This window comes from Strigops habroptila, chromosome 2, assembly GCF_004027225.2.
Source record: "Strigops habroptila isolate Jane chromosome 2, bStrHab1.2.pri, whole genome shotgun sequence".
Lineage (NCBI taxonomy): Eukaryota > Metazoa > Chordata > Aves > Psittaciformes > Psittacidae > Strigops > Strigops habroptila.
In genome coordinates this window covers 62,845,871-62,858,160 of record NC_044278.2, presented here as the reverse complement: position 1 = coordinate 62,858,160, position 12,290 = coordinate 62,845,871, and the positions used below count along the sequence as shown (strand labels likewise).

Below are 12,290 nucleotides of genomic sequence, written 5' to 3'. Positions count from 1 at the left end.
TGTACTCATGTAGGGATCGGCAACTGTTACAGTTAAAAAATATATATCTTTATGCTTATTAGATATTATTTGTGGATAATGATTACTTTCTGTCACTAGTACTAACTGGAGAAAAACATTATATCTTGTTTTTCCACACAGTTCAGGTGTATGATAGCATCTAACACAGATTCGAATGCTTTACAGCAACCATCCTTTGAAACTCTAGAAAAACTTCACTGAGTGCTCAGCTCTTAAAAAATTTAACTAATTACACCAAAAAATATTTTAATCTGTACTAAAAAAAAAATCAAGAAGCCTCTGATCTGTAAGTGTAATGTACTAAATTTACTTTCAATCTCAAAGTTTGTTTCATAGGGTATATGGTGTAATAATATGTTAGTATGACTGATAATCATATGATTTTTGCATTTAGTAAAGCTACATTTGTTGGTATTTTTTTTCTGAAATAGGTTAACCCTGACTGGCTGAAATAAGATGAAGCAGATTTTTCAATAATTAGTTAGTCCTTTCCTGATTATATGCACAGTGACTTATTACGGTTTTTCTAAAAAAAAAAGGGACTTTTGTTTTGTTTTGTTTCTTTTTAAGTTAATTTGGAGCATATGAAATTGAAATCAACATAAGCTAAGCTACTTTTATTGGAAAATATAAAATTTTCAAGGCCTTTAAATATTCCTTTCTTTAATGTTGACACTCTTAGGAAAAAATAGGAAGAGAAAAATGCCTCTCTGGTGGTCCCTTTTGCTCATGCCTTCTTTTGTACTGTGGTCACTGAGTCTTTTGTCACCTATTTTGCTTGGAATTAAAATTGTAAGGTTTTTTTTTTATAACCTTTTTTTTTAAACCTGTAAAATGTGAAGTTTTCACCTTGCCTGACTTATCAGTTCTGGGCATTCCTGAGGCCAAGGTTTGGTGCCTTGAGGAATGCTAACTAATAAATTATCAAAATTTAACAATTAATTCTGCTCAGCTCAGATGAGAGAAAGTTTTCATGTTAATTGCTGTTAATCACAGTTTAGAAGAAAAGTTAGGAAAAAATTAGTAGTATTTTAAACACATGGGATGCAGTCTTACAAAACAGCAAAACAAGGCCTCCTCAAATTTCAGTCTTGCCTTCTTGTAGGATTCAACCATCACTTGGTGGTAATCACAGTGCAGTCAGGTTCAAGGTGCAGCCATAAAAGTTACCACTTGCACCAATTATTTTATAACATATATGTACTTAAAAGTTTTGGGTGCCTTCTGGCCATTCATGAATGGATTAGAGCTAATTCCAAGTATAGGCAAAGCCCTGACTGCGTAGGTGAATACTACGGATTTAATATATTGAACACATTCTAACATAGATAGTTTTCCTCATTTTAGCCTAATTTCCTTCAGAGTCAGATCCTTAACATAAATCTTGTAATGCTGTACAACCATCTCTTGCTTACAGGTTCCTTTCACTATATATAGGTGTGTATTGTCAGAAAATTATGTTTCTGTCCGAAGCTGGCTGTCTTCTCTCCCACCCATCTTTATTATTATTCCCAAACTCCTTCTGATTGTGTTGCAGCCTTTTCTGTTTGAAGTCTTCAAGTATGCAAAAATTCTGTTTCCTTTCCTTCCTGTTACCCATTTTATGTTGACAGTAGGAAAGCAATTATATGCTTCTAATGTTAACCTTATATATCCAGTAAGAATTATTCCATTGTTTCAGTCAAAGCCGTTTTATGGCCTTTTGGACTGATAAGAGTTTTCCCACCTTCCTGGTAGCAGACCTCAGTTAGCATTCAGTGGCACTTCCAGACCGAGTATTACATAAAAGGTGGATCAAGGGTTTAGATTGTGGGAGGGGAGAGGTACTGCAGCCTGGGAACATTTCTGTCCTGTACCTACTCTGGGTAAAACTACAGTTTTGGCAAGTATGTATTTCTAAAGTCAATGTGTTTGTGATTCTGTGAATCCCATGATGTATGCATCTCTTCTTGTGACAAACTTAAGCCACTCTGTCCTGTTGTCCCAGGTCTTACAGAGCTTCGTTCTCTCTTCATTAGCATCTCTGGATATTGCCAAGAGCAAGTTTGTGCACTGTCACGTCACGCTTTCCCTGCATGTGAAGATCTTTAATATAGAATATATAAATCTTTACATGAACAATAAATGTCCCAGTTCATATATTGATTTTGCATTACCTTATTTAACCTTAATTAGGCAAAATGGGCTGGCTTCCAGAATCTTCATGCTTCATCAAATTGGTCTCTGTTTTATTTTCATTTTAACAAAGCAGACTTTAGGTACCTACAGCTCATGGGCAGTTGCTCTGTCCTTCTTGGCCTAATCCTCATTGGACTGCTCTCTGTGGGTGTCTTTTACCCAGGGCAGGCTGTGTTGCCTTTATCTCCTCACCCTGGTTGAGCCCTGGCTCTGCTGACGCTTGTTCTTTGGAACACAGAGGTTTGGAACCAGGTGCTGTGTGGCCCTTGCTGTCTGGGCAGGCAGGGCCCAGGCTGGTACCCCAGGCTCATGTGAGACAGCATCATGGTTTCTGCATCCATTCCTGACCTGCTACTTTTGTATGTTTCTGCATCTCCAACTGCAGGCAGGTGGGACAGCAGTTGTAGAGTTTGTGGAGGATTTTAGCCCTGGAAAGCCGTGGCTTCAAGCTGTCTTCTGGGGGGGCACCTGTCCTCCCAACAGCAGGGGATATTTTTCAGGCTGCTGACCTGCTGTGGCCCTTTGTGATGGGCTTCCTGGCATGGTGATCACAGACCATCCTTTGAGATTCTCCCTCTTCTCACTTTGCCTAAGCAAACAGGAACAGTAGGTCAGCTTGAACACAGAGCTGCAAAACAAGTCTGGCAAGTGGAGACTTCAGAGACATCCGTCTTCAGTCTGTGCTGCGCTTAGTATGGACAGGGAGTATCTTTGGAGGCATCTTATAGTCTTCATCTTTTCACACTGGATTCAGGTTGGTTTTCTGATGAAGATGACTGAAGGTCTGTAGCGGTTTGCTTTCATGTGTATGCTCTAGGCAGGTAATGAATTGATGGATGAGGAGATTGTCTATGTCCCAGGGTTCTTCCAATCCAATCCAGAGAAGTTCTGTGATAAGGTACAGTGAGGGAGCACTGTAATGTGGATGTCTAATACTAATAGACTTTTGTACTGAAAAAGTCAGATGAAACTTGGTTAATCCTCAATCTGGGTAATCCACCAGAAATTGTGAAGAGGGTTGTGGAGGAAGAGCATTCTTTAATTTTCTGTGTCAGCCAAGGGGGTGGAGGTGTGATTCATGTTCTCTTAAGAGTTGTATGAGTATTTCTGTTGGATATTGGGCATTTTTGTATGGGGAGAGGGTGATAGCTTACAGGGACGATAGCAAAATATACAGATGCAGGAAATGTCAGACTGAGCACATGAATATAGCAGACATACCTAAGTAGGTGAGGTGAAGGCTTCAACATAGCCAAAGCCTGCCTGGAGCCTGTGTAAACGCTGAGATTTCTGATCAGTGTTAAAAGTCTGCCACTACAACTTTATTACTGTTAGTTCCCATGCTAGATAAAGCTAGGTGTGTAAGGCTGTGTTTACTGTTTTGCTGTATTCACACCTTCATTGCTGGCTGGATAAATGTGTTGAAAAGGGATTTATTTGAGATTTAAGGTTTCCACGCTTGAGACTTCCATTACCTGGAGATCACCTTGCACTTTTTCCAGAAAAAAATTGAAGAGAGTTGGGTGTGAATCCATAGCAGAGGTGATAACTGCACCAAAACATTAAACCTGTGAGTGAGCAATTCAGTACAACTGGCTCCAGGTAGTGTTGTGAATATCTGCATGAAAAACAGTTTTGCTTTGCCTAGTTACAGCCTAACATGAGTGAATATATGCTTAGGGCTTCAGCCTATAGCCTAGATAAACTGTATCAGACACTGGGTATATCAGCAGTCTGTAAATATTCAGGGTGGTGACATGAGGCGAAAACACTATAATTAAAGACATAATTACAAGAACAGTGGCATTACTGGAGGAAAATACATTTGTAAAGTCATCTTGTGCCACCTGTTGCATTTATGGAACAAAGTTCAATTAACATGAAAGCTCTTACCTTCGCGGCGTAGTTTGTTCTGAGTAGAGGAAGGGAAAAGTGGACATTTTTCTTCTCTGATGATGAATCACAGAGGAATTTCTGTAGCAGAAATGAAAAGCTATTATTTTTTCTCAGAATGGTGTTCATGGCTGGATTTTGTGGCACAGGGTAAGTTGACTTAACTTTATAATGACTCCTAGATCTTGTAAATGTAAACAGACTTGTACAGTCTGCTAAGTCAGGAGTGTATAAGGTCTGTGGCTGGGGACTGTGTTCTTAGAAACATTCTGAACTCCATGTTTTATATGTGCCAAAAAAGCATGTATTTCAAGAGTCAGTGTAAATTTTGCTAGCTCATAGATTCTTGAAAATACACCCTGTTCACAGAACACACATTACTGGAAGAGGCTGAATAGTGGGTGGTAGAGTTTGGATTTAATTTTAAATCCTCTTTTCCAAAGGAAGTAAATATTAGATATTTTAGAATCTAATTTTTCATATATGGTTTTTATAGAACTTTCTTTCCTTTCAAATAGCACCCCTCCAAACTTGTTACCATTTAATACCTTTGATGTGCTTAAATGATTTATTTGGCTCAGCCAAGTTACTCAGTGAAAAGTGAGCACATCAGCAAAAGCAGTCACAGCTGACATCCTTCCAAAGCCAGAAAAGTTTCCAGGCAGTATATCCATCAAGAGTGAGCTGCTGCTTCTATCAGAAATCTGTGTCAGAGCATCACCATTTGATTTTATAGGGCAGTTTCTGCTGCTGGAATGTGTTTAGTATATGTTTTCTAATGAAGAGGTTGTTACTCAGAGATACCAGTTCACTGACACTGGCAAATGTTTTTATTCCTTCACTTAAGTGTCTGTATTGACTTGTCCTATAAAACTGAGGAACCCCAGCCTCCTTTTTTAACTTTTTTTCCTGAAATTTTAAATACTTTTTTTTTTTTTTAATTAAAATCTTTATTCTTTGTGTTAAAAAGTGAAGGAAATGTATTATTTGAGAGGTGTATTTTACAATCATGTCAAGATGCATACTGTGATGGGAAGTAGAAATATCTAAAATGGATGACATTATCAGCAGATTTCTGAGTGGTCCCACTCAAGACCCCTGAAATTGCTTATTATTTTCCATTTCTTGTGTTAAGAAGTTATTTTAATTCCTCTTTAAACAACATATAGAATTATAATATTCTAAACTAAAATGTTATAAAAGTTACTATTTAAAAATTTTGGTGACTTAATTTGGGGGAAAAATACTACTTCTCCAGCTGTGTGCCTTATAATAGGGATATGCAGACTCTGAGATACTGATAAACAGGCCATCACTTTTATTCCCCTGGATGATGAGTCCTTCAAGAAAACAAGAACTTTAAAGAATCTTTCCAATTAGAGAGAAAGACATGCAAATAGAATTGGAGTCAATACAAGACCTTGCCTCTAGGCTCCTGTTCCAACAGATCCACTGACTCTGAACTCCTTGAGCCTGCTTTCTTGTCCCTTGGACCTCCCCAACCTCTGCCTCTGATTTTCTCACTGCCCATTTCCTAAGATTTACACTATCTGAGGCTTCTTACAAAGAACAGGCCTTTTCTAAGGGTGGTTGTTGTGTGACATTAAGGTTTACATGTGTGATTGAAGGAAAAAAATGCCAAAAAATTATTCTGTTACTTCAGTAAATGTAAATGACTCCTCAGAAAACAAAATCTGGCTGTGCCTGTGACTCTTGAAATGGGAAAAATGTTTTCCTGGCAATTAGTGCTATTTGAAAAGCCCATCTAATTAGAGGCTGTAGCATACATGGTGTTAATGCGATAGTATGTGGTGAGTGAGTAGGAATTCAAATTTTTCCTGCTTTTATGGTGGCTGAAAAATACATGAAAAAATAAAGAACTTAAGTTACCCCAGTGAATAAGCAGAGATACTTTGCTTCAGTAATTTAGAGTAAAAATGCCTTACTAGTCTTATAGCATGCTTTTGCTTTCCCATATGGAGAATTGTCAACAAGAAAGTATTTACTCTTTGGGCAGAACCAGTCCTGGAGTCAGGATGTAACTTTATTTACTCCCTTTATCTTTTTCATTGTTCTTTCAAGAACTTTCCAGTATCATGTGCTGTTGCAATCTGTTTAGCTGTACTGAAGTCATGCTTAGTAAGATGGCCTGCACTGCTTCCTTTTACTGTGCATGCTTATAATGTTTAAAAAAATCCCACATCATCTTCAAATTAACCTCAAAGGTTAAGCTAACCTGAAAAGATTGAACATACATGGTCTCGTGGTAAAGCACACTAAGTTAAAAGGATCAAAGCTTATTCTAAGATTTCCAGCACTTCCTGATTGAAGCTAGCTCTTGTATTTATTTATTTCTTTATTTATTTATTCTTATATCACAGCCACTACTTCTTCTTCCAAAGCAGGAAGTGAAGATCAACGGGACTTTTATCTGTTTCATTTCTTGCTCAGTGATTAAAAAACAAAACAAGAGAGATTCTATTTTAGTCATCAGTCAATCCAAGCTCACACACAACTTCTGTTTCTTGCACTTTGACTCGAGGATGGCATTAAACATTTCTCGATCTTGTTGCTTGGTGTTTTTCCTGAAAGTAATGGACAAGGGCTGCTTGTAACTAAGACTAATGAGAGTCTTAGTTAGTCTTAAAGAGGTACTAAAGAGCTGACAACTCTTCTTTAGTACCTGCCAGCAGTCTTTGGTATCACTGACAGTGAGTTTGTCAACTTGCAAACAATTTGGGGTGAGGGACCAGGCTGTTGAATAGGTTTCTTCTTTCCTTTTGGAGTGAGGCCAAAGAACTAACTTGAGGACCCTATGGGAATCCTTCGTAGGGGCTTCTTGTTCTTAGCCCTTCTTATCCCCAGGTGAAAAAAATGTGAGATTTTTCCACCTGCACTGCCATCATCATGCAGCGAATCTCAGCCTCATCTAATTATTTGAATCAGACTTACACTTATTTCTAATTTCAAAGTTTCTAGTCAATTTCAGAACTTTTGTAAATAGAGGCCAGAAAAAAAGTGAGTCCGGGGACCAAGTTAGAAGAAGACCTTGGAGGGCTCAGTGGGAATAGCTTGCAGTTGTCTTTTAGGAAGGAGCTTTGTCCATTTAACAAACATATATTAGTTGGTGGGGCAGTTGGGAAAGAATGATCCTGTAATTTCAGATGTGAGTCATTAGTCAAGAGTATACTTTTAAAATTGTGACTAGCAGAATTCTGGTGACAATTTATCTTAGATTTATCCTGGATTCCAATAACTCTTGTGAATTACCTACAGTAATCTTAATCTGGATGGGGCTGTATTCTGAAAATCATTAGGAGTTTCAGATGCATAGTCTTAACATAGTCGCTTCATTGCATTAGTCATGAGTAATTCTCTGAATGATTCCATCTTTTGATTTACTTCTCTGAGAAATCACTTTAGAAGTCTCCACAGTATGTGACATGTAGTTTATATGAATGTGTGTCAGAGGGATAGTTGAAGAACTTGTTTAGATGTGTCCTTTGGCTTTTGGGGAAGGAGCTACTTGCTTTTAAAGCTTTTATGTGAAGGAAAGATGTAATCTTTATTTCCCTCCTTTTTGTGTTCGAGGTGAGAGTCATAAGCTTTCATGAAACACAACCAACTTGTTTCATGCAGTGAGCCTGTGGAGCAGAACTACTCTTTAATTCCTGAGCCTTATGATTAAAAAATAAGCATTTTCTCTGTTTTAGCCAAACACCCAATTCTTACCATCTTTGGTGGATTCTGAAGGTGTATATGAGAAAATGGATAGGGGTCAGTAGATCAGTTATTTTGAAGGAGAGTTAGCATGTGAAATCAAGAATTCAAGATACCGCCTTTATCCTTTTACATTAGAGAAGCTTTACCTTTCCAATGCTCTGTGTCATAGCTGGGTTTTTAAAAGAGAGACTTAAAACATGTCCCTCTTGGGAGCCCAAAACCACACAGTTCTCCTTCATCTCACTTTCAAACTCTCTAGCTTCTACTATCTAAACCTCTAGGACTCCAGTAGTGTGTTCAGACATTTTAACAGGACTGTGTATGTGGGGCACAGATAATATTTTGCTGTCTGCCTCTGTATCATCTACCATGATGGCTATCAAGGATTGTTTAAGGACTTCAGGTGCAAGTACAGGTGGTGTCTACTACCTTGTTCAGTGTCTACTCTTCACCTTTTGACTGATAATATTTGACCTTGGTTCCTTCTCTGATTTTTTTCCTGACTTCCAGCTATTGAAAATTATGTTCTTTGTCTGCAAGGTAAGCTGTAATAATATTTTTTGCAGATGTTGTCATGTGACTTTACAGAGTTATTTTAGGGCTAGATTCCTTGAGGAGGAAAAAAAAAAAATCAATCTACTGAGTTGAGTGTTGCCCTGTGTAATTAGAAATTTTTTCAAAGTTGAGAAGAAAAATTCTCTGACATCAGTAAAATGAAAACATTTTATACTATGCTTTGCTTACAAAAATATGTGGGTTTTTACTTGAATCAGATAAGACGTGACAGCCTCCACCAGATGCACATGCTGAATAATGATAAAGAGCGCTAACTTAGTATTTCATTAAATACTCCTTTCACCGAATGAAGTATACACACTGATTGTGATGAAGTCTTGTAATGCTTCACACATGAAACAGTCTGTAGACACAACAAAATGCCCTGTGGCAGAAAAGAGATCAGAGATATAAAACATAGATTTAGTAATCTTTTAACTCAAGCAGCAAGACAAAATGTATATTTAAGATAGCCTATGGGGAGATTGCTGGTTTTTTTCTGAGTGTGACTGGAACTTTTAAGGTTTACATTGTCAACCTGTCTCAGTGGTGAGGCGCTGGCACAGGTTGCACAGAGAAGCTGTGGCTGCCCCATCCCTGGCAGTGTTCAAGGCCAGGTTGGGCAGGGCTTTGAGCAACCTGGTCTGGTGGAAGGTGTCCCTGCCCATGGCAGGGGGGTTGGAACCAGATAACTTCCCAAAATGAGGCATCCTGGTCTGGTTAGCGTGCTTCAAGGATGAGGAATGTGCATCTGCAGTTCAGCACAAAATCAACCTCTGCTGCCATTTCCACTGAAAGCGTTAGAGGAAGTTTGATGGTACCAACCTTTAATATTAGAGCTTAAAAACATAAGAGTATCCTAGTGGCCCCAAACAAAGCCCGTTTTCTTCCCAAGGGAAGGACTTGAGGTTTTGGCCCCGCTTTTGGAATTTCGTTTAATATTAAGTTGTCTAAATGCAGATCAGACTTTATGCAGAGAACTTCAGTTGTGTTGGAAAAACTTCTAATGAACCATCAGGTTTCAGCGTGTCAGGAGATTGATTTGGGGGTCATGCCCTTGGACTCAGGTAACAGCTTTCTCCTGAAGTCACCTTTAGCAGTGAATCCAGTTTACTGCTTTGAACAACTGGAATCTGTCTGGGGGTTTGAGGATAAAGCTCTTGCAGTCACAGGAGTTATGGACCCTCCACCCAGTACTTTCCACTCTGGCATGCTTCCAGTATAAAAAAGAGAAAAGGTATTCCCAAGCCCATTTTATCAGATAGGGTTTCAGCCATTCGGCCAATTTCAGGTCACCTCAGTTTAGCCCTCTTCAGTGTTCCAAAGTAACCCAGCATATTTTTCGGGAACAAGGAGTCATAAACAGCGTAATAACAACTGTTTTCCACATTAGATTGCTTCCTTCTCAGTTACGAAAACCTATTATTATTATTGTTTACATTTAAACAATGAGAATGCTCTGTCCCCTCTCTCCCTGACCCAGCACACGCAACCTCAAACCCTTACGGTCCACAGGATTTTTATGGATGCTCTGTAACACAGTAGTTTTAGTGCACTGCTGCCCTGACGTCTCCTCTCCAAACAATGGGCTTGTTCACTCTTGAATAGTTTAAATTTCTAAAAAACAATTTCCTCTATGTGACTATGTTTATTTTGGAAAGGAAGAAACAGAGGTTGCTGTTGGTACCCGCAGACAGCATCAGTGCTTTAGAGACAGAAGGCATGGTTTAGAGCATAATACCAACAGTTATCCAAGCAAGGGGAGGCAACATGGTAAAAAACAACGCTATAAGAACAGAGAAAATATGACAAAGTAGACTTCAGGTTACAGTTTGCCAAATTGTGGAGCACACCAGAAATATACAGATTAGCTCCCCATTTCTGCTGTTGCACAGGAGGCAGTGACTTCAGTGGAACTGCTGCTGCAGATGGGAGCAGGCTCCTGTTAGATCTGAGCCCATTTCTCTGTGTTTAGGCTTCAGGAAAAACCTCAGTTGCTGGTTTATAGCACCACACTCCATCTGAAGACCTACTTGCAAAAAGAGTATTTGCACAAGCTGTTGTCAGCTAACTACTGGTGGCTGCACCTGTGGATCTTTAAATGCCTGTGAATCCACCCCAGCTGGGCTGGCTGAAGCTGACCACCAGTCAGCTGCCAGGAGGTGGTAGATGGATGTATGCTGGGTTTTTTTGTTGGGCAGATGATAGAGCTGTGAGCCTTTTCCTTCCACTCAGGTATGGTGAGAGCTTTTTGCTTGAAGAAGAAAACATAAAATAAGCTCAGTCAAGTCAAGGGGCTTTGTTGTTGGTTTGTGGAGACTAATATACTTACATGCTGTTACTTACTTGTAGCTGAGCTGCTGGTTCCTTTATTAGCTAATAAACTAGGGAGATTAACAAGATGTGGATTGTTTTTTAATGCTCTAAGGAATTATGTGCATCTAACAGTAGGGACTTAAACACATCTCATATGTAAGCTGCATCAATTTGTTCATAGTGGGGGGAAACTCAGAAAAAAAAAAGCAGTAGTCACAGGATGTTCTGTGTTTGAGTAAGGGGAGATGGAGGCTTTTAGCAAAAGAAATAAAATCTGTCCTGTTAAAAAGACACTGTTAAATACTTCAAAGATTGGCTGCAGGATGAGACCTGAATTGAAGAGGCCCTACCTGCTGCCACCGTAGTGCAGGGAACTACAAAGTGTGCCTTCACCTTTAAGCCACTTGTCCTGTGCTTTTTTGCTGTAGTGCAAATACAAGGGTAAGGGCTAAGTTAAAATTACGTTGAACTCATCAGGTACACATTTGGTAAGGCAAGAGCTGGTGGGAACTAAATACATTTTTTGCAGAGGCAACAAGAGGAAGAGCATTAAAAATGGCTGGGGGTCGTGCCTGGGTTATGTCTTTCTCCTTTGAGATTCATGGGCATTAGTTCAGCTGCTGCATGTGTCAGAACAAGTGGAATTTGCTCTTTGGCCTTCGTTTCATCCTTTACATCTTCTTTCTTCTTATGGAAAGAAGAAACACAAAACTGTTTCAAACACTTTTGAGGGTTGAGGTGTTAACCCAGAACTACAAAAGGCAGGGACTCAGCAAGTTTTGTTTTCTGTTAATTGCAAAATCCTGATCGGTGGTGGAGAAGAGGTGGATGTGATGGGTTGCCAAGTTTTTATAGGTCTGTCCTCCTTGTTAGTTAAAGTATAATTACATCTCTTGCACAGTGCATCTATTTTTGTTGTTGCTCATCTCAAAACAGTGGGAAGGGTTTTGAGGTGAGCTGAAAAATCCTGCATTCGGAAGTTAAGAGTCTAATGCTAGTAAACTGCCCTTAGCAGAGGGGTGGTTTTATTATTTGAATGCACAAGCCTGCCTGAGCTGTCACACCTGGGCAAAGTAAATACAGTATAATAGGGCAAATAGCGGTATTTAATGTGGAAAATAAAGGTAAAGCTGCTGTTGAAAAGCTTGGTCTCTATACTGCTGTCATGAATGGGCCAGGAAGCAACCCAGGAAATTGGAAAAAAAGCAAAATGTCTGTTGCTTTAGGTTGATTAAAATCTTGGGGACTTGCTGCTTTTTCAGTCAGGTAAGGGTATGGGTTTCCTGTTTGCTTCCTGGAGACTGGAAACAGGACACACAGCTGCTGTGCTGCAGTTGTTTATGGATGTTACAACAGCTCTTTGCAGGGTTAGATTTTTCTTTTTTTTAATGAAGTATTTAATTAAAGAGATCACCCCCTTTTTTAACAATAGAGTAATGTTTTCTTAAAAATCTTGTGTCTACAAAGTAAAAAGGTCAAGTGTAATTGTGTCGTGTATTTCCACAGCAGAGAGCAACCAATGTGAGCCTTGTCTTTTCTTCATCGACTAAATTTAACCAAGAGTATCACACTGCTAAGCACAAGGGATAAGGTATTTTATTCTC

General features: G+C 39.1%; 1 protein-coding gene across 11 annotated transcripts in view; it reads left to right on the top strand.

Moving 5' to 3' along the window:
* MCF2L (MCF.2 cell line derived transforming sequence like) overlaps positions 1–12,290 on the top strand; it is a 162,252-nt gene that overhangs the window by 66,938 nt on the left and 83,024 nt on the right. The window lies entirely within an intron of this gene.